Consider the following 27,621-nt stretch of genomic DNA (forward strand, 5'->3'; position numbering starts at 1 on the left):
ACACAGGAAATGGAACACGTTTGATGCAATTTTTTTGCATGATAGTGAAATAATAAAATAAAGTTAGTTTTTTTTCCCTGAATGTTAATAGAACCTTCATAGCTTTGTTACAATGAAACCTTGAACTGAACATATTTAATAAAATAACATTTAAATGGTGCAAAATATCAGATAGTAATCTTCTATTTTCCTGGGTGCCTGAGAAAACAGCATGAGCTGTTTGGAGATGTCCCTTTATCAAGGTGGCAGTGAGGTATGTGCAAATGTGTTGTACACCTGGAAACAGCTGAGTGAGATGAATGAGTTTATGTCTATGTAGCTGCGCCAAACTGAAGTTATGCCCACTGATCTACCAGGTAGTGGCTGAAAATAATGCCCAGGCATGTTTGAAATTACCTATAAAGCAATGTCAGAATTGTGGCCAAATATTTAAGGTAGTTTAACTTGAAGAAGCCACTAATTTATTTAAATCTCCATTGTTTATTAGGTTGTTTATTAATTTAGCTTCAATCTTTATATTAGAATTTCCAGTAATATTTTATCCCCATCAGAATGCAAGACAAAGTATATGTATATCTGAGTCTTCCCACATTTTCAATGTAGCCATAAATATCATGGTAGAGATAATGGAAGTTGCTACAGTATAGTACTATACAATATACCAGTGTTTTTCAACCTTTTTTGTGCAAAGGCACACTTTTTTCATGAAAAAAATCACGAGGCACACCACCATTAGAAAATGTTAAAAAATTTTAACTCTGTGCCTATATTGACTATATATAAAGTAATTTTCCCACGGCACACCTTACACTATGTCACGGCACACTAGTGTGCCGCGGCACAGTGGTTGAAAAACACTGCAATATACAATACAATACAGTATAGTACTATACAATATACAATACAATACAATACAGTACTATACAACATAGTACAGTAGATTGGTAGTGTTAAAGACTGTAGAGACTCCTCTAATGATACTATTCCCGTTTTACTCTATCCAATTCAGACAAATATTTCCATTTTTTTCCAATAATATTCTTGAATAAATTAAAGTAGTATCATAAATTTTGGAATTAAGAGAATTAAATCCAGTAGTTGTAATCTTATATATAGGTGGCCCTTTATTTATGAAGTGAGCCCAAAATTTCCACTGCTAAGCAACATAGTTGTAAAGTGAGTTTTGTCACAGTTGTCAAGTGACTCACTAGAGTTAAATTACCGGTAGCAAAGAAATTGTGACAGGGACCCTGGCTTCCGCATAGATTTTGCATTCAGAAAGTCGCAAAAGGTGATCATATGACCCTAAGATGATGCAATCATAATAAATACATAAGCGCCCAAATTATAATTATGTGACCATGTTGCAACAGTTGTTAAGTGTGAAAATTGCCATGTCATTTTTTTCAGTGCCGTTATAATTTTTAATGGCTGTAAATCAAGGGCTACCTGTATGTAGTCCAATCCAGTTCCCCATATTACTTAATGAAATGAGCTGCCCTTCTAAAACAGATTTGTCCTATAGATATAACTGTCCAGTTCTATTTATGGAGTTCATTGGTACACTGGTATGATAACAGCCAAGCATCATCTGTTTGATTGATTGATTCAGTTTAGAAGAATATCACATACTTGATTTTTGCATCGTACCAGATGCTGGTATGGTAAGACAAACATAAAAGAAGGCAGGTGACTCACTTTTGCCTCTTATAAAATGATATGCTCTGATATCACTATATAAATTTTTGACCTGATGTACAATTAGCAAATCCGTTGCTTTCAGAGCACAATGGCTATCCATTAATGGTTTTTTCTGTGTCTTTAAATTGGCCAGCATAATTTGATAATGTTCTGTGATCAGTCCCTTGATAACAGTCCATCTTTTCTGGACCAATCACCAAATGTTTAGCAAGACTGGAAATAACCTCTGTGTACACAGATACTAAGGAGAAGGATTTTTAACTGCTATAACTGAGCCTTAGATACTAGGAGGATCCTTGTATGGTTAAGATATTTGGGACAATTAAACAGCTATATGGGGAACTGAAAATCAAAATGAAATATTCCAGACAAAACGTCAACCTTGTATGTGATTAGAGAAAGGTCAAATACAAATCCTTAGGGATTTTAACTTAGAAACTGAAGATCTTTTGAGAACTCTCACTTTTAAAGTTTTAATTGCTGTTTCAATTTGTGTGAATTTCAGATGTCTCTACCACTTCTTGTCTTCCTTCAGGTTAAAAATGTACAAGATTTCACTATTTAATGTGTATTTTTAAGAAGGAATATAATTCATTGTGGAAAATTGCATGAAAACTGACCGGGGATCATGAATGAAGATCACACCATATATTTTTATTTATATATCCTGAAGAGTTTTTTAGATGGTAACCAGCACCTTGAATTGCACTCAGAGGTTCACTGATAACCAGTGTAGGTCACATTGCTGAAGTGAAATATGGGTGCATTGGACTGACCCATAATTACTCCCATTGCTGCATTCTGGACCAACTGTAGCTTCCAATTGGTGTCAGCATAATGTACAGCATTTTGCAGTAGTCCATACGTGAAGGTCCAAGGTTTAAGTGACTGCAAGATAGAGCTCTTGGTCTATGAAAGGATGAAGCGCTGCAGTAAATCTGTGTGAAGTTCATCCTGGTCTGCTGTGAAGTTGTGAGCCCAGAAGAGGGAAGTACAATTCCACTTAGAACTAAACATGAAGAGTCGCTGCAAGAACCAAGCAGTGGTTCCACACAGAAGAACCACACATCCATAACCTTGTCTTGCCATATTTAGGTTTGAGCCTCTAGCACCGAGACATGGTCTTAACAGCCTGGCTTAGCTAGCCAGGGATTGAAATGTATACTTCAGTATCATGAGCATCCTGATGATATCTGATCTCATCCTGGCAGATAAGCTCATCCAGCTGTTTCATGTAGATTAGGGGTGTCACGGGCCGAATGTGTCACATGTTGGCCCCGCCCCTGCCCTGTATAGGGAAGGGGAAATAAATCCTGATACATCACATGACACCGCTGTGAAGACGCAAGTTTGACACCCCGGATGTAGATGTTAAATTGGAGAGGTGAGAGCATAAATCCCTGAGGTACCCTGCAAACAAGAGGCTTTGGGCTGGACCACCTTGTCAGTGCAGACTGGAAGTGACTACCAAGGGGAGAACAGCTGCCATGTAGATTTCAAAAATGTTGCACAGGTTTGAAAGATAGTTCTCTATTTGTCTTTAGTTAATTAGTTTAATTATTGAATTTTGAGGTTTTTTTAACCTATATGTTGCCCTTTAAAACTCTTTTCCTAAGGGAGTGGGAGCTGAGAAGTGGCATACATTCAACAATGCCTTCCAAACTCTTTCACTGCATGTGATTTCTCATGATTGGGCCCTGAAAATGAAGGAATCCCACTCACCTAAGAATTAGTTTCAAGGGAGGAAAGGAAGAAATCCCTCACTGCTCTATGTCCTAAAATAATTTTAATACACTCTTCATCAAATGTGATGTGTGACCAGCTTGTTTTTGCTTCAGATATTCTTATGTTGATAGTTACTATTAAGAAAAATATCCACTCTGATGGGCTGCTAACAACATTAATACCAATTAATCCAATATTTAAGATGCTGGTTATAAAAGTAATATTTACTATTTTTTAATAGTTCCCCTACTTTTCAGAACCAAAAGCCAGAGACTTTTGTGCAAAGGACATTTGCTAAACAGTATAATTCACAGCTGTGCTATTGTCACTACCTAGTATGTAATCATGACCTCAGCAGCTCTTACATTTACTTCCCCTGAATCTCCTTTTTTTGTGGTCTGACTCAATGCCAAAGGACACCCCTGAAAACCACAAGTAGCTGCTTATGCTTTAATCCAGCACTGGCAAATTGCAGAAATGACACTGTTAAGGACTATCAGTGAAAATCAGAATAAATGAATTTTGCTATGATATTTGTTTAATTGGAATTAACTACTTGGGAGACTATTAGAATTCTATGCCCTATCCCCTTTAGGAGTCACCTTTCCCATTAGGCAGGTATTTTTCCATTGCTTTTCAGGGAGTAAATGAATTCTATAAAAAAAAATGTGGCGTCTCACTTGTTTTTGCAGGGATTCTATTCTTAATTTTTTAAAAAATATCTTTGTACATTTGCATCTCACTGTTTCTATCATCTTACAATGGTATACTGCCCGATGCATGTTGCTTAAGCGTCTAATACCAGCATCCGCCTGGCCAATTCAATCTCTTAGGATTGTAGCATTCCAATAATGACAAAACGGTCATCTACCAGGACTCCAGAAACACTTTTCTCTGTAGCAACGCCTATCCTCTAGATTAGAATGAGGTTCCCTCCAAGATCCAGGTGGCCTTGTTTAGAATAGCTATGAAAATCTGATTCTACAACCAGGCCTCCTTAGGTGAGGGGGAGAATGAGACCCCTCACTTCATTCCAACTGATCTATTACACTTGTCATATTTTATCCCTTTATTGTAATTTCTTTCCTGCAATTGTTGTGAGCTGCTCAGAGCTGTTGGAAGTCATCATACTTTATAGTTTAATAAATTATCACTATACATTATTAGAGGGTAAGAGGAGTAAGTTCTTTCAGCATTTTGAGCGTGAATAGGAAGTCTCTTGTTAAAATCAAGAAGAGAAAACTAGTCCGCTAGACACCAAGGTCAAATTTCCTTTTCAATCCAAACAAAATTTGCCTATTTTCAGAATGCTCCAAAATTGTCCCTAATCCAAAGAAACAACTGATTATCCAGTCAACCAAACTGATAAACTCACTCAGTTTTTTTCTACATAAAAATAGTGAATGCCATAAGCCACAAATCTTTTACAGAAACAATGTTTGCTCATTTCAGCCAAAATTCCGTTATTTGGGGAAACTGTTCAGAATGCCAACTTCTGACAGGACAAACTAACCAAATTAACATCGACACAAATCACATTCTGCTGGTTGTAGCAAATTATATATTTTGGAATGCAGAGAGTATGGAATTCTCAGCCAGACAACCAAATTCACCAACTGTGTATTCCACACAGGAGCACTTCCAGGAGCACTCTCTAAGCCTCCCAAAGCCTCTGCACGGCCATTTTTATGAAGGGGCGGGGTTTCGGGAGGCCAAAAATGCTGTTATCAGTGTATCAGATGCACCCAATTTTCACCCTCTTTTTTGGGTAAAAAGGTGTGTCTTATACTCTGAAAAATACAGTATAAGATTTTGGTGATCTTACCAGAGTTTTACAAGATATTAATTGGGAATATCAAAATCTCATTAAATGTAACAATCCTGTAAAATTTCAGCCATTTTAAAATTATTTTAATTTAAACTTAAAGAGTTTCATGGATACCCACTGGGAGAGGGGTTTGCAAGCCATGTTGCCTCTTCTGATGTAGTTGGGGATCACTTATCTGTAAGGATACTGGAAAGGATCTATGTCTAGGCATCAAGAAAAGTTTTTTTAGCGATCAAAATGTCACAAAATCATTCCATCTTTGGTGTTCATAGACATATGTCCCAAGATTTCAGAATCGAATTAAGTGAGTAGGTTTCAGGAAACTTTGCAATTGTTTAAAAGTTGTCCTTTAGAATTACAATTTGTAATTAATTGGGTGTCCGCAAATGTGATCTGAGGGTATGTGCCACAACGTGTAGGGGTTGAACAGTGCCCTTTATTGGTTTATAGTTCTCAAAAACTTTGGATGATAATCAAGTGGTGCACATAAAAATCATGTCTTCTATAAATACAGATATGAGAGAGAGGAAAGAATTGTAAACTGATAGTTCTATTTCAAATGGATTTTTCAAACTCATTTACTTTGTGGCTGGAGATGACCTACTGGGCGGCTTTCTATCTTGGCCTCCTTATCAACAAAGTTTAAAGGGCACATTTATTGTTTTCCCTACCTCTTTCAGCCTCTCACTTTGGCCTGCAAGATGTCCCTACTTGGTCTTTTTTCCATCTTCAGGTCGGTTTTGATCAGTGGTGGGTTTCAAAAAAATTTCGAACCTACTCTGTGGGTGTGGCCTCCTTTGTGGGAGTCGCTTGCCGGCCATGTGACCTGGTGGGAGTGGCTTGCTGGCCATGTGTTTTCTTTTCTTTCTTTCTTTCTTTCTTTTTTTCTCTTTCTCTCCCTCTCTTCCTTTTGTCTCTCTGTCCCTTTTTCCTTTTTTTTATCTTTCACTTTTTCTTTTTTTCTTTCTTCCTTTCTCTTTCTCTCTCTGTGAGTGTTTGTGTGTGTGTGTGTGTGTGTGTGTCGGTGGGTTTCAAAAATTTTTGAAATCTCTTCTGTAGGTGTGGCCTGCTTTTCGGGTCCATTGGTGGAACCTCTTCTAACCAGTTAGATTTGACAAACCGGTTCTTGCGAACTGGTAGGAACCCACCTCTGGTTTTGATGGAGGACAATATTTGGAAGTGCTGAAGTCTTCCCGAAGGCCCAACATCAATACAACACCAGCCTTCTTCAGACACCATGAAGATGCTGTGTGAGCTGGTCCCAAATTCAAGTTGAGCTTTTTTAATTTTATGAATGAGGTCAGTTTCGGTAGCCAAAAAAACCATCTCTCCAACAATGAAAAAAGAATGTTTGCAGTTCTTCTCAGGCATGGCATTGAACCAATTAGGTTCAATGAAATCACTGAAAGAATGTGAGCCCCTAAACATAAAAAGCAGAGTTTCTCTTGCCTTTTCCTTCTGTCTGAATAGGCTTATGAACATTTAGCAGTCTTATAACAAAGCCCGAATATCCAAATGGCCTGAATATTACAGTAACCCAAAGGCTTTAAAAATATCACTCCAGATATGAAAGAAATAATGGCATGGATGAAAGCTTACACCTATAAATGTCACCGTCTCCATATTAAATGTGAGAAATAACAACCATTAGAAGGATAAATAAGTAAATATGTTCTATGTCAGTTTTTTTAAAGTGATTTCTGCTCCCCACAAAATCGTCCTTTGGGGCCGGGAGCTGAGGGGCTTCCCATGTCGGGGCTTCTGGAAAGGGCACAGAGTGGCTCATGAACGTTGGGCCACCCAACCAGGCGACGGCGACCCAGCCCGGCCAGCCTGAAAGTGCCTCAGTGACGGCCGAGTGGCGACATAAAGCACCGGCAGAGAAATGGCTTTCCCTTCCGGAGAGGGCCCGCCGGCCTGGCAGCCGAGAAGCGGACGGGGAGGCAGCGCTCTCGCCCGCGTCGTCTGCGGCTCCCCTTCCCCGCGGCAGCGGCCCCAGCCTGGCAGAGGCGGGACTGGGCGGACGGACAGGCGGCGCTCTCCGCCTCCCTGGCCTGGCCTGGCTCGCCGCTTCCTCCCGTCGCCTCCAAGCGGAAGATGGCGGCGGCGGCGGTCTGACGCGCGGCCCGCCAGAGCTGAGCTGGGGCCGAGTCGAGGGAGCCTGCCGGCGGCTCCGGCCGGACCAAGGGGCTCCCGGCACTCCGGGGAGGCCCAGCGGGGCAGAAGCGGAGGGGAAAGGAGAGAGGAGCCGCCGGTGGGAGCGCGGCAGGGGGAGCGCCTTGCCGGCGCCCGCCTGGGCTCTGCCGCGCGTCGTCGGTGAAGGTAAGCGGGCGAGGGGCAGGGGATGGGCAGCTGCAGCGGACGCCTCCGACGTCCTTCCCAGAGCTGCTGGAAACGAGGCGGCGGCGGCGGCGCTCCTTCCACGGGCGCTCCAAGCCCAGCTGTTCAGCCATCGATCAGGAATCGATCAGGCCCGGGGGCAGCGCTGGCCGTGGGGCTATGGGGAGGGGGAGAAGCACCCCTGTTGATTGTCCCCTCCTTCCTCGCTCCCCCCCCCCCAATATGGCAGCGATAATAGCCACGGCGACCACCCCCACCACCTGTCTTGGGGTCTCTGGCGGGAATGGATCCCTGGATCCCAGTGCGGGACGCTGCTCTGGAGAGTGCCGAGTGCGGGATCCCCGCTCTTTCTTGCAGCTTTCCTCCTCCTCCTCTTTCGTGCCTCGTCCGGCGCCCCGAGTTCGGGTGCGGTTCCCGAGCAGGGAAAACCGTCCCCCAAATATTGCGTCTTCAGCTAGCGGGGTCCCAAAACGTTGCAGACGGTCTCTTCCCTGGTCCTTTAACTTAGGCTAGAAGGATAGTTGCTGTGTTGCGATGGGCGACCGCTTGGCCTCTGGGTCCCCTGGTTGTGACCGGCTCTAAAGAGAGTTGGTGATTTGGAAGTGGCTAGAAGGGAAGTAACTTAAGGGGTGCCTTCCTCGGTGCACTCAATGTACATGTGCAAGCTGTCTGAATTTTGGAGGGCTCAAGTCTGAAAGTGAAAACACCCTGCATTGATGCACTGGGAGGGAATGGAAATGGAAGCACACTAACAATTTATGTGGAATTTGGTTTGGTTTGTTGAATGTGGATGTGAAATACCAATGGCAAAGAACCACACACTGAGTGAGAAAGAAGCATGGCTCAGTAGTAGAAAAGGAGTGGGGTGCACATAAAAAAAAAGATCCAGATTACATCCACATCTGCTCCAGCTTGTATTAAGTCTGGTGGAAATTTTGAAGAGCTGCTGTATAAGTGTTAGGCTATAATAGATATATTATAGCCTATAAAAAAGTCTTGTTTTTAATGACTAAGTTTAATAATTCATTTTCTATTTCATACTCCAAATAATAACCACATTAGCTTTCAATGTAGAAATGACAATGAATTAAATAAAACAATTCAAAACACAAAACAGAATCTAAAATGGCAAAAAAATATGAGTTCAATGTTTGAACCATGCAGAATTTAGAGAACAGAAGCAGCAGACTGAATTGAGTGAGAGTGATTAAAGGACCTTCACCTTAAAAGATCACAGTGTTACTACTATGTGGTAATCTTAACACTACATTAAAACTTAATTTCAATTTCTGAAGTATCTTCCAAGTACTTCAACACATAATTTGTTCCAGTAATATAGGTACTAAGTAAGAATGATTAAAAAGCAGGAAAAATAAAGTGAGAAAATGAAAATGAAGTACAACTAAAGTACTTGTATGCCATCCTGATCGTGAAAAAGACATTCCTTTACATCATGTTTTGCTAGTCTATGGTTTGTTGGGATATTGGACTATGAAATCATGGTTTACAAGCTGATGGCTGGCTTCACATATCATGCTAAATCAAAATGAATTATTTTATATCTAACATAGTTTCTGAATCAGTCAGTACATGTTTCTGAGAACAAAGCTGGGTCAAGGAACATCCAGTTGTACACTTGTTCTTTGAGAGAACAGGATGACTCCCTGAGGTAGATAAACCTCAGCACTTCCATTTCATTAACTTATTGGCACAAAGCCTATCCATTACAAGCACTCACTGAGCACACCTACTCTCTCATCTGAGAAAAAAATTGATCTCATCAGCATAACGTTGATTTCTTAGCTCATATCCTAGGTGATCTCACTCATGTGAATAAGTATTGAAAAGTGCAAGGAAACAGCGCAGAGCACTGAAGTGGACTCCAAAGCAAAAGTGCCATGGATTTAAACCAGGGGCATCCAAACCTGGGAACTTTAAGACTTGTGGACTTCAACTCCCTGGGGAATTCTGGGAGTTGAAGTCCACAAGTCTTAAAAGTTCCCAGGTTTGGACGCCCCTGATTTAAATGGTAGCTTTCTAAGGCCATCTTCTAGAGTTGGCCATTCACGGGCAACCACAGTGGGGAAAGGGAGGGGGGACATGATGACACGTGTTGAAACACAGTTTCATAGTTGCATCATATGCAATGGCAGGGCACCATGTCATCATTTTGGCGATTATTGTAGTAGGCATGAAACTGTCCTCTATGTCTCATGTTGCCAGGCTTATACTGTTTGTGAGGGCCATGATCTCTTTTTCCTTATGTACTCTTTTTAGGTAGACATAATTTATCAGAAGAATCAAACAAAAATCAGGTATTAAATCTCACAGAATTTGAACTTGAAACTCAGCGTCATTCAAAAGCACCATCTCCAAGGCATCTTTGAAGATTAAAAAAAGTTCATTTCCAACACAAGAAATCTTATTCCTTAGTTTGACAGATGGTATAATTTGTTAAAGCTCAAACTTAGCGTTGTTGGTGTCAGTGTTGATAATGAAACTGTCCTGGATTTGGAAAGTTAATAACAGCACAATGAGATAAAACATTTTTATTTTGATTCAAGTCTTAGATCTTATTTCTGAATTTATTTCTAAATTGTATTTCAGCAATTTAAAATTTCCCCAAGACCCTTCTTTTAATAACTGTCTCTATATTTAGGCTTTAACACTATTACACTACTTTTTGCACTTTATTTCTCCCGGATCTCATTACTTTGTTTTCTCCCCATTTCTTATTATAGATAGGTGGGCGCAGGGTAATCATTCTGCCATAACATGATGGCTGTTAATATATTGGTTAGGTTCTAATGCCACAATATTGTATTGTGCAACAAATTAATATGATCATCTACCTAAAAAATGTTGCAATAGAAGTTTCTTGGAGGCTTCTATCTTGTAGTTGGAATAGTAGGCCTTTTTATTCTCGAGTATCTGGGTTGTGCAACTATTATGATCCATGGGCATGACAACCAAACCTCTCATGAATTTTCCTGGACTCACACAGTAGCCAGGTGGTCTCAAAAATATGCCTTCAAATTAAGATGATGATGGCAGGGCACCACCTTTCTTCTTTTGGATCCAAATAGTCATACATTACTATGGAATATTGTTTTCCAGAAAGAGAATATTTATGAGCGATTAACAGCCATTAAGATTTATGTGGCCAGAGCAAGGGTCTTCAGAAAGAATTGCAGCAGTGCCACTTTTATGGCAACAGTGATGTAAAAAGAAACAGATATTACCTGTTGATCACAACTAATGAAGGGGGGCAAGAGAAGTGAGCTACTCTGAACAGAGCCAAATTGTTCTCCTGGGATTCATGATTTGATACAGTATTCATCAAAATGAGATGTTCCTGGCTTTCTTAAGGAGATGGCAACGCACATTTTTACAAAGCAAGTTTCGTTCATTAACATCAAACCAAATTCAATAGTATTATGAATAGATTTGTAGATTGTAGATGGTGTCTTCCTCAAACCTGATACTTTCAAATGAACGGATTTTGACTCCCAAAATTCTCAGCAGTGGCTATATTGGTTAGGAATTCTGGGAATTGAAGTTTATAGATCTGGAGAATTTCCAGTTTTCAAAGGCAGTTTTAATGAATCATTACTAGCAGTATAAGATGCAGAATATGTGGGTAGTTTTATTAAGAAAACATTCAGAAAGATGTTACAACATGCCCCAAGAATTCCTGAATATTTACAGTTGGACAAGATTGCAGAAAACCTGAATTATTCAGAAAATCTCTTGGCACTTCAAGGATGCAGTGGTGGCGGAATGTTCTTTGCCACCATCACTGTCATACAGCAGATTGAAAACAAGCTGTCAATATTTTCAGTGAAGATTCTGGTTATTAGTATATCAGCCTTCTGTAATAAAAGGCATATTGCACTTCTAAATTTCTTCCCTACTAATGGCTTACCTATCTGATGCTATTGGATCTCCATCAGTAAAGTCTTAGAGACCATTGCTAGAGGAGCTTATGCTTTAAATAAGTATTCTGTTGTGTTATTTAAATTTGTAGCTTGACCACATTAGGCAGGAGTGAAAACTTAATATCATTAACCAGCAAACCACTATAGACTCTAAATCTTAGTAAAATGTGAACAAAGCTTAGTTTTCCAAAGGAGTTGAGAGAATGGCTTATTGGTATCATTTCTTCTACTTTGGCATTATTGCTATAGAGAATATTTTTTGTCCCATTCTTTTTATCGATAGTTGCTTCCATGGTCCCTAATATGCTCTGATATTATGCTGCTTGAAACATGTTTTTAATTGCTTTTCTTTGTGGCTTTTGTGCATTTTTAAAATAGCTATATTAGATAACTTGAAAATTCTAATTTAATGGAATGAATTATTATGCATTTAATTTCTTTGTATCGAGACATTGTGTTATTTCCCATTTGCTAATTTATTTTTATTATTTTGATGAGTTAAGATATTACATTCTAATCAATACTGTGAGGTGGTTTCTAGTGTTTTGTTTCTCCACTGAAAATTTGTCACTCACCTTCTTTTTAAGAGGGAAATGAGTCACGAAATGGCAGAAATAGCTTTTTAATTGAAAAATCTTGTCCTTTTATTATATGAATATTTTAAGGAACTTCAGAGAAATGGTAAGTTTTCAAGTGGTCTAAACAAGTTGGGTAAATGCATGTGTTAGATACATGAGAGAAACCTCAATGTGAGGGATACTGTCATTCTAACAGAAAAATAGTGTTATATATTGTATTCCTAAACATATATAAGGTAGAATATTTCTGCTCCTAAACACATATCTGTGTGTGTGTGTGTGTGTGTATGAATATTACTTATGTCTCTGAAATATGTTGAGATGTACTTCGTGGTATCAGTTACTTTTAGATCGGGGGAAAACATGACTGAATTTTATTGGTCAAATCCGAGGGAAAGGCATAATGTTTTACATTACAGTAATGTTTATGCTTGGCTCTCCTTTTGGATATTCAATTTATAGCAGATTCTTAATTGCCATTGCATGTTGCAAAACATTGGTTATCTACTACTATATTAATATATAAACATAAAAATGTGATGTAGGTGATTTATAATTGGCCATAGTTAGAATAATTGAGTGAAATTCCGTTTGGTGTCTCATAACAATATGACTGGGACAAGTGATATATGTGAAACACAAACTTAGAGCCAGCTGAATCCAAATGCCACTTGGGACTTTCTCTCTACCAAGCACAAAAATACTTCCTGCCCTCCAATTAAAGTAAGTGCAGATTTTCTGGTAGGTTAACTCTGAAAGCTTTTCACATTCTTTACTTCAAAAAGTAAATTACTTGAAAAGTCATTGAGATGGAAACAACTGAGCTGAAATATCTCAAGAAAATAAAAATGTAAAAAGTGTTACTTACGTCTTGCAGGCTAGATTTTTTTATCAGGATAATTCCCTTAACTATAAGGTAGATTTTTTTCCCCAGCACATGCTTATTTTACTCCAATGCTACTGTTTCCCCTGAATGTGCTTGCAAGGGAGACCCAAATTAAATACAATTTTAAGATCACCTCATTTTACTTGCATTGTTTCTATTTTTTACACAGTTAATGAATTGCATGAATCATAGAGGAAACAGAGCTTAGGATTTAAAGAAAGGGAGCTGTGGCAGAAATGACTCTTCTAAAACAGCAGGGTGTCATGTCTTTTTTCCTAAACCTTTCCACAAAGGTCACAAAACAGGAGAGAGGGAAAAAGCTTAATTATAAATAAATATTAAAAATGTACACCAGTACTTGTGTGGATGCATGGATGTAGGAGTGTTCGGTTTTTATTTATTTTGGTAAACATGTTTATCCACATGGAGAACAAATATTTGTGTAATCACAGATGCCCACATGGGGGCAAGCAATGAAACAGGAATCGTGACACAAGTCGGCTTGTTATATATTTGTGTGTGATGTTGTGACCCAAGAACAAAAAATTTGAACGTGCATTATGACATTACAATGCACAATTTCATTGTTATATTATCAGTGTGATCAGGGACAAGCATTGTAAAAGAGGTATGCTAAGATTTATTTATTTAAAACATTTATATAGCCAGCCATTTTGCTCTAGTAATGAAAGCATCATGCTAGAAACCAGGAGTTGATGAGTTCTAGTCCTGCCTGTCACTCTCTCATGCTGATCCACCTCAGAGGATTGTTTTTGTGGGGAAAAAAGGTGGAAGGAATATTAGGTGTGTTTGCTCCTTGAGTTATTTATAACACCAATAATGGCAGGATATTTTTTTTCAAAAAAACCCAACTTTGGGTGAGTCATACCCAAAGAATAAAACAATATGTATAAACAATAGAAACAAATCAATAAAATCTGTAAACTCAAAAAAGCCTGAGAACACAACTAAACTTCCCCAATGCAGACTACAACGCCTTGCATTCACTGTATCCTCTCTCTATCCCAATGCCTGGGGAAAGATGGCAGATCACAAGGTAAAAGATGTTTCATAGGGAATGGGAAGGGCCTACTTCCAAAGTCCCTTAATGGCCTTCCAGCAGTCTTTGAGAGGCAGCTTAAACCTGCATGCCCCTCACAAGCCAATGGAAGTTAGATGTTCCTGTTTTAGACCCTTGAGTGGAACTAATTTTAATCAGGTTCATTGTTACCTTGTTTCCCGGAAAATAAGACAGGATCTTATTTTCTTTGACACCCCCCCCCCCAAATAAGCTCTTGGCCTTATTTTCGGGGAGGTCTTATTTTTGAAGTACAGGAGGCGGCGACTGTAGTCACCGCATGGCTGCTGCTGTGTTGCATTATTTTTGGGGAGGGCTTATTTTCAAGGTTTATTTTAGAGCATGCACTCACAAGCACGATTGGACTTATTATCCGGGGAGCTTATTTTCAGGAAAACACGGTAATACTGTACCAATGATCTCTTAGTCACTATTGAACCAATTCATTGTAGAAGTGGCTTTCATAAAGTTTTTCCTCACCTATTATTTGATTAATAATTTTACAGAATTGTTTTATATAAATTAAATAAGGAATAGATAAAATTTTGGCCTAGGAGGTGTATTTTATCCTTGCCTCTTGCCTAGTAGCTATTGACCCATAAACCTCCCAAAATGGGAAAGTTGATATGAGTAGATTGGGAATTGGGAGCAGTGTTTTATGAGAGTTCTCTTCCTTTCTCTGTGGTTAGTTTCAGCGGGTGTTGGTTGGTTGGTAGGGAGAGATTGTTCCCTAGGCCTCAGGGTGCCTCATCCCATTCTGTCTCCGTTCTTTTTCAACACCTACATGAAACTGGGTGATGTCATCTGCCAGTTTGGTATCATCCTATACTGTTGACATACAATGATCTCTCTTCTGGACTAGCCAAATGAGGCTGCTGAGGTTCAGTCCTGGGGAACAGAACTGGAAGCTGTGTGACTCTGCTTGTTCATGCTTGACACAGACACAGCCAGCTGGAGATATTACATCTTTGACCTTGGCTGGAGGTGTTCCTAGACTCTCTGCTCCTGCTTGATGACAAATGACAGCTGTGACCAGGAAGGCTTTTGCATAGCTTCATCTGGTGTACCAGTTGCACCATTTCCTAGATTGAGGGGGCCCTTTAGACTTCTATTCATGCCCTGGTTGCCTGAAGCCTTGATTAATGTAACATCTTCTAAATAGGGCTGCCTTTGAAGACCACATAGAAGACCACATGGTCCAGAATGCAGTTGTTTGGGCAGTGATCAGCATTATTTGCTATGCTCATGTAACATCTCTGCTTCACAAACTGCTCTGATTGCCAGTTTGGTTCTGAATGCAATTTGAAATGCTGCTCATTATCTATAAAGGCCTACATGACACAGGTCCTGTTGCCTGAGAGATTGCCTGTTTCCTATAGAGATCCCAAACCCCCGGTCTGCGGACCAATACTGTTCTGTGGCACATTGGAAACCAGTCCACTGGAAACCAGTGGTGGGCAAGCACGGGAAGCTCCATTTGCTGTCCCATAGTATATGCCCAGTCAATCCAATCTGGTCGGGTTGTTCTCTTGTCAGTTAAACAATGCTGTGTACTGGGACCCTGGAAGCATGCCTTCTTGATCATGATGCCTGCCCTCTGGAATGAGGTTCCTCCGAAGATTGAAGCCATCCTACTAGTTTTTTGAAGGACCCAGAAGACCTGGTTCTTCACCCAGGTGTTTTAGGAGTGTGATTCAATGCTTCTTTTTCTTATTTTCCTTTGCCCCCATCCATGTTTGCTATTCTTCCATATCATCATCATCATCATCATCATCATCATCATCCCAAGAAACGTCATCAAACTCCCAAAATTCACAAAAAGAAATATCATTCTAGGAAGCTCTGGTATTGCTTTGTATATACAGTATGTAGTTCATGGACTATAAGCTGTCCAACTCTAATTTAAATGCAATTAGAATCAAATTCTAAAAATATTTCAGACAGTGTTGATGAGAATTTTCTCCTTTTAAAGAGAGAAATCCACCTTGCAGATGAAAATATCAGCAATTTGCAAGATTTGGTCAATTCCTGCAGTTATTTCTATTATATATTATATAATAGAAATTTAATATATAATATATACTATATACTATATACTATATAATATATAATATAATATATATATATATATATAGTATAATAATATATACTGGCTGGAGAATTAAGTGTTGTATGTTCTTGCTTCTAATTGCATAAATCCACAGAGAGTGATTTTCTGTGTATGTCAGTTTATATAATGAAGACATTACGTACCCCTGGGCCATATAATAATGTATGCTCTTACCATTTTCTTCATCATTTCCATTTATAGTGTTTGAATGCAAGCTATAAATTTGCTGGGCCAGTTGAATGTATTAGGCAGGCAGAAAACAGATAATTTTGTCCATCTCCTCACAATTCTTATCTAGTTTCCTGTTTATGTTCATGAAATGTCTCTTCGAAATCAATGGAAAGTTAACTGTGGCGGCGGGGGGGACATGATATCAGTATTCCAGTATTTGAGAGTCTGCCACAAAGAGGAGAGGGTCAATTTATTTTCCAAACCACAGAGGGCAGGAAAAGAAACAATGGATAGAAACTAATCAAGGTAAGAAGCAACCTGGAATTAAGGAAAAACTTCCTAACAGTGAGGACAATTAACCAGTGGAACAGCTTGCATTCAGAAGTTGTAAGTGGTTCATCACTGGAGATTTTGGACTATCACTTATCTGAAACATGAAGAACAATTGCAGGATTTTGATTTGGATAGTCTAGAGAAAATAAGGACTAGGAGTGACTTGATAGTAGCATTCTAGTATTTCAGAGGCTGCCACAAAGAGGAGGGAGTCAATTTATTTTCCAAAGGCAGAACAAGAAACAACGGATAGAAACTAATCAAGGAGAGAAGCAACCTGGAATTAAGGAGAAACTTCCTAACAGTGAAGACAATTAATCAGTGGAACAGCTTGCCACCAGAAGTTGTAGGTGCTTCATCACTGGAGGTTTTTAAGAAGAGACGGGACAGTTACTTGTTTGAAATGCTATAGGGCCTCCTGCTTGAGCAGGGGGCTGGACTAGAAGGCCGCCAAGATCCCTTCCAGCTCTATTCTGATTCTAATCCTACTTCTTTTTTGGCAGCTGCAGCATATTGCTAGCTCATACTTAAATCCACTTGGAACCCAGGACCCCTCTGAACTATTGTTGAACTAGGTACTGCCTATTTCATACTTGTGCAATAGGATTTTCCTGCCTAAGTGCAGGACCTTGCTTTCCTCACCATTGTACTGCATCGTGTTGGATAGGGTCCAATACTCAAGTCTGTCAAGATCCTTCTAAATATTGAATATCTTCCAAAGTGGTTGCAATGCTCTTCAGTTTGATATTGTCTGCAAATTTGATGGGTCCCCCTTTGATCCCCTCATCTAAATCATTTATGAAGATGTCGAAGAGCACCTGGCCAAAGGTAGAGGTGCCTCACTGCATGCTTCCCTCCATGTAGATGCAATTCCGTTAGGCATTGCATGCTACATGCGGTTGGTCAGCCAACTGCAAATCCATCTCATGGGGATACTGTTTCTCCCACATTGTAGGTTATGGTCTACTTCTGTCAAATGGCTTACTAAAGTCCAAGTAAAATATATTCATAACTTTTCTCTGATCCACTAATCTAGTCACTTCATCATCAAAGAAAGCAGTAAGTAAGTAAGTAAGTAAGTAAGTAATATATTACGGTCAAAGACCAGCAATACACATTAGTTTTTACACTATATTAAAAATACTAATATTAAAATATAATTAAAAAGTATTGACATTAAAAGTGGATAATAACATAATGGTCCAAAGATTGTTAAAGGTATGTCTAGATAATTGGTACAAGATGGTACTATACTTCTGTAGCCAATTTTCTTTCTTATGGACATTGCAACAGCACAGAACTTTGCCACTGCATACGTGGTAGCCAGGTTAGTGTCCAGGAGGAAAAAGCCTAGATAAAAATGGTCTGCCCTTCCTGGCAATCTCTCTAATAAAGGGAGAATATGTGCAGACCAGGGCTGGGTTTCAACCGGTTCGCACCGGTCCCTGCGATCCGGTTGGTCGCCGAACCCGGAAGTAAGTAACTTCCAGGAACGGCGAAGCCCCCGCCCACGCGCGCCCGCACACCCGCGCCCGCTCCTTACCCGGTTTTTTTGAATTTCGCGCTTTCCACGCATGCGCAGAACGCCTGCGCGATCCTCCAGGAGCAGCTGGAGCATCGCGCAGACGCTAATACGCATGCGCGCGCTGCGTGCGTGAGGACGCCACCGGCCTCGTTCCAACCGATCCGGTTGGAACGGGGCGAGAAACCCACCCCTGGTGCAGACCTACAAGCTCCATATAGCTCACAGTGTAATAGAACATGTGAATTATCTTCCACTTCTCTTTACCACATATACAAACCCATTCTGCTATAGGTGTTCTCTTATCTAATCAAAGAAAGCAATAAAGTTTGTCTGGAATGATCTGTTCTTAACAATTCCATGCTGGTTTCTAGTGAACACTTCGTTCATTTCTAGGTGCTCACAAATCTGCTGTGTGATTATCTTTTCTAGAATTTTTGCAGGCATTGATGTCAAGCTGATTGGTCTGTAAACTCCTGGATCACTTGTTTTTTCCTTCTTGAAGCTTTGGGATCATATCAGTTCTTTTCCAGTCCCCTTACTGTTCCCCCGTGCTCCAGGAGACCTGAAAGATTTTGCTCCAAGATCACATCTACCAGTTTCTTTGGTACTCTGGGATGTAAACCAGGGTTTGAAATGACTAAACATATAGAAGGCTAAATAGGATCATAGCTTCTTTGGTTCTTGGATGGGAGGCATAAAGAGATCCCCGGAACCCAAACTGAAATAGCAGGCCAGAAGACATCCCTGGCAAACCATTTCTTCTGCTTGTCTGGAAAACAGCACAGTCACTAGGAGTTCAGCTTGCCAGAAATAAGTTTTTACTTTTTTACCCTTTTTGAAATGAAAAACCCAATAAATTTATCCTTTATTGATTTATTTATCACATTGATATAGCTGCCCCTTTACAAAAAAGTAACTCTGGTCAGTATACAGCAGATTATATTTATCTTAACACTATTTTGTATTATGTAAAAAGAAATATTAGCTTGTTTCACAATGATAGTTTGTTTTTAATTGCAGAAATATTGCTCCTCTATCTTAAAATTAGAATTATTACAGTTATAAAGGTAATACTTCCAAAACATTTACTTAGTGAAGTGTCTGACTTGGCCATTATCTGGAAATTTGAAAGATTGTTAGCTTTCAATCAAGATCCCATCTCCTTTTGGCTTTCTACAGTATACCCTTTAGTTCACAGTTTCTCAACTCTCTTCAACTCTCAGAACTCCCTAGCCCGCAAAACTGGGATGACAAAAAGATGTCTGGAAAATTCTGAGAGTTGAAGTCCATACATCTTAAAGTTGCCAAGATTGAGAAAAGCTGCTTTAGATTCTTTCCCCTGTTTGTCTACCTAGCATTTTGTGTTATTTCATGAACTTGATATTGATTTTACATTGTGAGCAAATCGTATGTTCATAAACTGTGTTAATATAAACAATAACTTTGAAAACTTTATAATGTACTATTCTGAAGAGTAACCATCTGAAAGATAGTGGGAGAATACTACATTTGTCCAGTTAAGAGGCTCCAGGCATCTTCTCTCTGAAAATGTTACGCATTCATCGTTAGCAGTGCCTAGATACAGAGATTTAAGATTGGGCATTTTCAGGATTTTGTCTTCTTTTGTTACCCCTCTTATTATTTTTTCATAACAGAAATTACAATGGTATGTCTGTAGCTAACCGTCAGTAAACAGTAACAACTTCTGAGCAATTGTTTAACGCATAAGACTTTTTCTGACCATTTTATTGCTTTTACCTTTTTATGCTCCCATATGAAGTTCTTTTTAATAATGAAATATGTTTTTCAGAAGCTGGATGTCTTAAAATAGCAAGTTGCTCCTAACATTTGGCAAGATGTTAGCACTAAGTTCAGTTATTTCCCTTGTTTTTTTTTTCTTCTCAAGGATACCCATTCATATGGTGTGATCATTTTTTCCAGTGTTATTTAACTGAAAGGTTTTTTTTTCTGACTCTCTTCCCTGTATGTGTCATTGTCAACTGTCCCATTGGCATATGCAGCAAAAGATACTCCTGATACATTATTTTATCAAGAATATAACTTTACTGATAGATCCATATAGGCACAGTAGAATCAAAGACAGTTCTGACGTTTTCACGCAAAAAAACTGCATAGTTAAAATTTCCCCTTTCCTCCCTGGGTTACCCACTGTCCATTGTCCACCAATGTCTTTGTTTTGGGAAACAGTCTGCTCAGTTCCGAAGGCTCTCATCATTTGACCTTGAGGTGTCAAGATTATCCCAGAAACATGAATTCCTCAATTCCCTCCTAGCCACCCATACATTCCCTCCCCCTCCTTAATTTCTATTGTTTGGCTTCGAATTGGCCATGACATGCTGACCCTCCAGAAGAAAGATTAGTCCTAGAAGAGAGCAAAAATGCATGAGGTTACATTACATAGAATTTTTGGCTTCAACAACCTATAGGGGCCAGGTGGGTAAAGACTCACACTTAGGCAAGAAAAAACAAAAGTACACATATAGACTGGATGAAATCAGGCTTGAGGGCAGTAACTATTTGATTTGATTTGATTTGATTACACTTGTATGCCGCCCTATTCCCCGAGGAGACTCAGGGTGGCTAACAAACCAAATAGGGAAAAGGGGGAGTACAAAAAACAAAGAAGACAAAACAAATACAGAAAACACTTTAAAAACTCATCAACAGCCGCAACAATTCGAGTGGGGCTGGGAACTCATCAGCCCCAGGCCTGCCGGAACAGCCAGGTTTTAACGGCTTTGCGGAAAGCTTGAAGGGTGGTGAGGGTCCGAATCTCCACGGGGAGATCGTTCCAGAGGGCCGGAGCAGCCACAGAGAAGGCCCTCCCCTGGGGGGTCGACAGTTGACACTGACTAGTTGATGGAATCCGGAGGAGGCTTAATCTGTGAGATCTAATTGGTCGTAGGGAGGTAATTGGCAGGAGGGGGATCTTGGCGTCTTAGTGGACAACCAATTAAATATGAGCCAGCAGTGTGTGGTGGCAGCCAAAAAAGCCAATGCAATCCTAAATTGCATTAACAGAGGGATACAATCAAGATCAAATGAGGTACTAATACTACTCTATAAAGCCTTAGTAAGATTACACCTAGAATACTGCATTCAGGTTTGGTCACTATAAAAAAGATGTTGAGACTCTGCAACCTTAAACACTCAAAGAGCCATTTGGACCCGTTTCCCACAGAAAAAACACTGGGAGCCACAAAACCTGAGTGGGCGTGGCCAACTCAACATCACTCCCATCCAGTCACATGACACCCCACCCCAGCCACACCTACCCAGCCAGCCATTAGGGCAGAGAACTGGTTGTTAAAAAACACCCAGAACCACAAAACACTTTTGACATCTATCTATCTCTCTCTCTGTCTCTCTCTCTCTCTGTGTGTGTCTCTGTCTGTCTGTCTCTCTCTGTCTCTCTCTCTCTCCCTCCCTCCCTCCCTCCCTCCCTCTCTCTCTCTCTGTGTGTGTCTCTCTCTCCCCCCCCCCATCTCTCTCATCCTCTCTTTCCCTCCTCTCTCTCCTCTCTCTCTTCCCCCCCTCTCCCCCTCTTTCTGCAAGTTTTAAAGCCGTGGCTGGGCGCTGCGGGCCCATTCCCCTTTCCATCGTCCCATCCTCCGGATCCCATTCTCACCCACCAGCCCTTGTGTTAGCGAAGCCAGCGTCGAACGCAGTGGAATTGGGCCGGTATCTCAGGATGGAGAGCAGGTTTCGTGTCTACCCAAGTGACCCAGGCACATCCAGCACCAACAAGAGCCAGAAGAAGCTCCAGCAAGAATGAGGCCGCCAGAGAATCAGCCCCATTCGCTTCTTCATCCCTCACCATTGCCCTTACCTTCAGGCCAGGCAAAGAGTGACTGGGAGGGGAGGGTGAGGGGAAAGGCCAGCCAGTGATGAAGGCCCAAAGAGCCGCAGGTTGCAGACATCCGCTCTATGTCCTTCTTCATCTTTGGCCATCATATCTGCCTCTTCACTAGGTAGCAGTATCACTTAGACTTATATACTGCTTCACAGTGCTTTACAGCCTGCTCTAAAGAGTCAGCTCTTGTTCCCCCAACAATCTGGGTCCTCATTTTACGGATCTCAGAAAAATGGAAGGCTGAATAAACCTTAGCCAGTTAGAATCAAACTGAAGGTAGCCAATCAGCAGAAGTAGCCTGTAGTACTACTGCATTCTAACTAATGCACCACCACGGCTCATAGAGAGTCCAAAATGTCCTTCTGCCCCAGTATTGTGACTCACTTGTAGAAACCACTCATCGTCTGCCAAAGCATCTCTCAATGGTTGCCTCAGATCTTTGGCTGATTGCAATGGTGGTGTCCTCTGCTGCCTCGTGGGGGCTGGCACTAACTATCTGGGTTTGATGATGAGTTAATGACCTCTTGGGCACATTTGTACTGTGGAATCCGGAAAAGAGTGTCTGCCAGGAAATTCACCCTTCCCCTTTCCCAGTAGGTAGCAGTGTTGAAGTATTGAGCCCACCAGACTTCTTGGGGGTGGGGAGGGGCTGAACACTTCCAGGTTCTTATGGTTTATCCATACCTCAAATGGAATCTTACTGCCTTCTAGGAAGTGCCTCCACATTAGGCGGGCCCATTGGACCAGCTATGCTTCTTTCTCCCAAATAGCTCATCGCTTTTCGGGTATAGAAAGTTTGCAGTAACGTATAAGTGCAGGGCTGTAACTCCCCCTTGGCATTTCTCTGAAGCAATATAGTGCCTATAGCTACATCACTAGCATCTGCCTGCATCACAAAAGGTTCGTCTGGGTGTTTTAGGACTGATTCCGCAGCAAAAGGGCACTTTAGCTTCTTGGATGTGACTTGGCACTTGAGAGATCAATTCAAAGGTTGACCGTTTCACCCAATTTCTTTGTTTTGGGAAAAAGTCTGCTTGATTCAGAAGGCTCTCATCATCCGACCTTGTGGTGTCGAGATTCTCCCAGCCCATAGACAGTGCACATGAATTTTTCGATTCCCTTCCAGCCACTCATACATTCCAACCATAGCCTTCCCCCTTTCTGGCTTCTGTTGCACAGCAAGCCGGCCATGACAGCCATGTTATATAAAACTATAACTTCCATTATATAGAAAAAAAACCTCAAAATATACATCTTCCCCTAAGGATTATCAAAAGGATGACAAACGTTCATATTGGCAGTATTTCGGTTTTAGTAAAGCAAGTAAATAGCCTGTTCCCTTAACAAATGCAGCCTTCCCAGGATGAGACTAAATCGCTAGCTAGGGTGGATCTCTGTCTTGTATAGTGACATACAAGTTGCTACCAATAAGTTATAAACAAGAAGTAAAAGTCTTCAAATTGAGTTCAGTTCATAGGCACATTTGTCGTGTTTTCTTGTCAACAATGTGGAACTGTTTGTCATTGGCCTTTTCTGGTTCAGTCTCTAGGAGTGGTGGCAAACGAATGCGTGTGCGTGTGCACACTGGAGCACCGGAAACCTGAAGACTTTCTGGCCAGCGCGCATGCAGGCACCGGCCAGCTGGTCTTCAGGTTTTCAGCATGCACATGCGCACCGCCCAGATGGTCTTTGAGTTTAGTGGAGAGGTAGCATACTAAAAAAATCTAGACGTAAGTCCTATTTCTTGGCAACAAGTTACAAAACTTTTGTTAAGCCTAATGTTTGGGGTGCATAGTAGAAGCTAAATGCTTAAAAGTTGGCACAGCTAGATAAGATTTGGGCAAAAATAAGTTTTAAATTAAGTTACTTAAACACAGTTATCTGTGTGTTTAACCACTTTTTTGCTTTGTTGTATAAGCAGAATATCAAAATATCAGTGATAAAATCTTGATGGCTGTCTGTGGTCTCAACTTGTGCACTCTTAAAATTAAATGTCTTGAGGTTGGACAGTGAATAAATTGTTGGTTTCCTCTCTTGTAGTGATAAGGTATACATGACATCAAGTCATAAGGTGTACAAGGTACATTTTCCAGAGTGAGTTTGCAGGATGGGCCAGAGATGGTATTATCACAGCCAATTGGCCTCGAGACTGGGTTGAAGCTGAAGCCACGCCTCTGGGCTCCTCTCCTCTTACTCCAGTTTCAATCCAATCTGGCCAAAGAGAGGTTGTAAATTCTTGACTCCTGATCTGATTCAACTTTTCTGGACCATCCTTGACTCAGCTTGCTTCCTTCTCACAAGGAGACCCACTCTTCACCTCCCAGTAAGTCCCTGCTGATAGCTGTGGTGTTTTCCAGCTACTCAGGGGTTAAATCTCAAGGTTTGGAGGCTCCAGTGGCTGGGTCGCTGTCCCAGCAGCCATTTTGGCCGGCAACCACATGGAGCCTTGAGAGGGCAGATCAGCGCCGGTGGGGGCTAAAGGGCTTGGTTTCCAGCCCGACAGCCCAGAAGCCTAAAAGAGTTGGCACCGTTTAGATGTAAGAAGGGCCTTACGGATTACCTAAGGCGGACAGCAGAGTTTCGTAGGTCTGAGGCTCTGTTTGTATTCTTCCAACCCTTGTCACTAGGGAAGAGGGTCTCCCCGTCCACCATTAGCTGGTGGATCCGTCTGGCCATTGCCCTCGCCTGTGAGGCGCAGAACTTGCTGGTTCCGGCCGGCATCACGGCCCACTCCACTAGGAGTGCAGCGGCCTGGGCCTCCCAGGACCCTATAGAAGACGTGGGCATCCCCGTTGCCCTTCATCCAGCACTACAGGCTGGATGCCTTCGCATCTTCCGACGCGGTGTTTGGCCACAGGGTCCTACAACAGGTCCTGTCGGATCAGTGAGGGCCCACCCTTAGGACGAAACTTGGGTATGTCCCATCTCTGGACCATCCTGCAAATTCACTCTGGAAAATGACAGTTGGTCTTACCTGAACTGTTATTTTAAGAGGTGTTTGCAGGATGAGCCAGTTCCCACCCTAGGTTAGATAGACAGTATTGGGGGGTGGAGGTGTCTCCTTTGTGACTTGTTTTCAGGATCTCGGGAGCACATACTGCATTGAAACTGGAGTCAGAGGCGTGGCTTCAGCTTCAACCCAGTCTCAAGGCCAAATGACTGTGATAATACCATCTCTGGCCCATCCTGCAAACATCTTAAAATAACAGTTCAGGTAAGACCAACTGTCATTTAGTGATTGTTCTAAGTTATGACAGACTACCCCAGGAGTACTTGCGACCTGATTCTGACATTCCAATGGTCCCCTCCCTCGTGGTCACATGACTGTGTTGTATGAAGTTTTTGTTGAAAAGTGGCATTTACTTCTAATTTTGGCAGAACTGTTCCATTGTGAACAATTTGTTCACTTAACAACTGTAGTGTTCGCTTAACAACTGCAGCATTTGCTTAACAACCAACACAAAAAAGATTGTAAAATTAGGTTTGTCATAAGGATGACCCACTTTTTAACTGCCATAACTTTCAGCCATGATGGGCAATCTCCATTACTGTTGTAAGCCTAAGACTACCTTTATATACTAACACTGTACACATTAGTTGAGAAAGAAGTTGTTTATAAGGAGTTATTTTCCATTTCCTGTTGTTTAAAAAAAAGCATGAAGCTGCAGACAGGATATAACTAGAATGTTTTGTTGAAATCAAGACTATTAGTAATTTAAGAAAAAGAACTATAACATAACATCTGATAAGGGCAAATATAAAATACAATGAATGTAGTAGGAGTGGCGGCTCCCATAGAAACAAACAACAAACGTTTATTGTGAACAGATGAAGAGTTAGTGACAATGTCACAGTCAATTTGTCCTTCAAATTCAAGTGCAATTTCATTTTTCCTATCTCTGTATCTTTTCCCAGAGCAAAACTGAAGTATCTGAGGCTAGAAAGAAATTTTGCCTTGCTCCACTATTTGTATAATAATGTCATTCTCGCTGAGTCATTGCAATGTCAATTAGACTTTATTCCTACATGTCATTCTTAAGACACTCAGTGCTATTTCTCTGTAACTTCTGTATCATGAGAGGCTGTGAATGTCTGAGTACAAGACCAATAGACATTGACAGAGATTTGAAATGACAGAGATTTGAAAGGTAGATAACTCTTCTCTTGGAATATATATTTTATGGGTTCTAGATTCATTGCTCTTGTTAAAAATCTAACTAACCTCATTTCCAAGAAGATTTATTATTAGTTTTGGTTGGGATACCACCTGTCATGATTCTGTGTGGAGTTAATCTTTGCACTTCATCCAAAAGCCGCAGATTGTGCAAAATACAGGTCTCAGTTTGGTCCATGGGCATCTGACCACATGCATGTTTAATACCATATTTTTGGAGTATAAGACACACCAGAGTATAAGACGCGCCAAGGTTTTGAAGAGGCAAATTTAAAAAAAAGTAGGTAGGTAGATAGAGGGATAGGGAGGGAGAGAAAGAGAGAGAAATACAGTAGGTAGGTAAGGAGAGAGAGAGAGAGTAGTTAGTTAAGTAGGTAGGAAGATAAAGGGAGAGGAAGAGAGAGAGAAAGATAGTAGGTAGTTAGGGAGACTGTGTGTGTAGGTAGGTTAGTAAGTAGGTAGGGGGATAGAGAGAGAGAGAAATAGAGAGAGAAATACAGTAGATAGGTAGAGAGAGGGAGAGTAGGTACGTACGTAGGTAGATAAGGGGGGGAGAGAGAAATACAGTAGATAGGTAGGAAGAGACTAGGTAGGTAGATAGATATTTCCAGGTGTATTTATCCATATGCTGGAGAAGGAAATCGCTGACAATCTGCAGCACCTAAGACTTTGTTTCTGCTGGCACAGCACTTGATCACTGTAATTCTCATCAGTCAGTTAAAGAGCTTTCCGAAAGGAAAAAAAAGTTTTTGCACTCTGCAAACCTCCCCAAAACAGTCTGTTTTTTACGAAAATTGGCCCATCCCCCCCAAAGGCATAAATAGCCTTAGGGGGGCTTGCAGAGTGCTTCTGGGGGATGCCCCCCCCAAAAACGAGCAAAAAATGACCCATTTTCTGCAAAAACGGGCCCGCTTTTTTTGTCAAAAAATTTGCATGCTTATGGAGGCTTATAGAGTTCTGCTGGGGGCTGGGGGGGGGGGAAGGTCCATTTTTTGCTCATTTCTGCCCTCCCCAGTCCCCAGGAACTTTCTGAAGGCCTCCATAAGGGTATGCATGGCCATTTTGGTGAAGGGGCAGCGCTTCAGGAGACGAAAAATGTTGTATTCGACGTACAGTATAAGACGCACCCAGATTTTCAGCCTCTTTTTTGAGGAAAAAAGGTGCGTCTTATACTCCACAAAATACGATATTTGTTGAAACAAGTGCATGTTTCAACAGAAATCCTACAGCTATCACACCAGATTCAAGGTTCTACATACGATATATATGAAGCTCTGGTCAACCACTGAAACTGTGAAGGGGCGTCCTACAGATAGAGCAGCTCCAGTGATTGTGACTCTCACTCTGGATATACAGTTTT

General features: G+C 40.9%; 1 protein-coding gene across 2 annotated transcripts in view; it reads left to right on the forward strand.

The window, feature by feature from the left end:
* The first annotated feature begins 7,316 nt into the window (after positions 1-7,316).
* Positions 7,317-27,621, forward strand: part of NDST2 (N-deacetylase and N-sulfotransferase 2) — a 69,926-nt gene continuing 49,621 nt past the window's right edge. For both annotated transcript variants that reach the window (XM_032231639.1, XM_032231640.1), the window contains exon 1: positions 7,317-7,576. The gene's annotated coding sequence lies outside the window, so the exon portion shown is untranslated. The remainder of the gene's footprint in view (positions 7,577-27,621) is intronic.

The sequence above is a fragment of the Thamnophis elegans genome, chromosome 15 (genome assembly GCF_009769535.1).
Source record: "Thamnophis elegans isolate rThaEle1 chromosome 15, rThaEle1.pri, whole genome shotgun sequence".
NCBI classification, from domain to species: domain Eukaryota; kingdom Metazoa; phylum Chordata; class Lepidosauria; order Squamata; family Colubridae; genus Thamnophis; species Thamnophis elegans.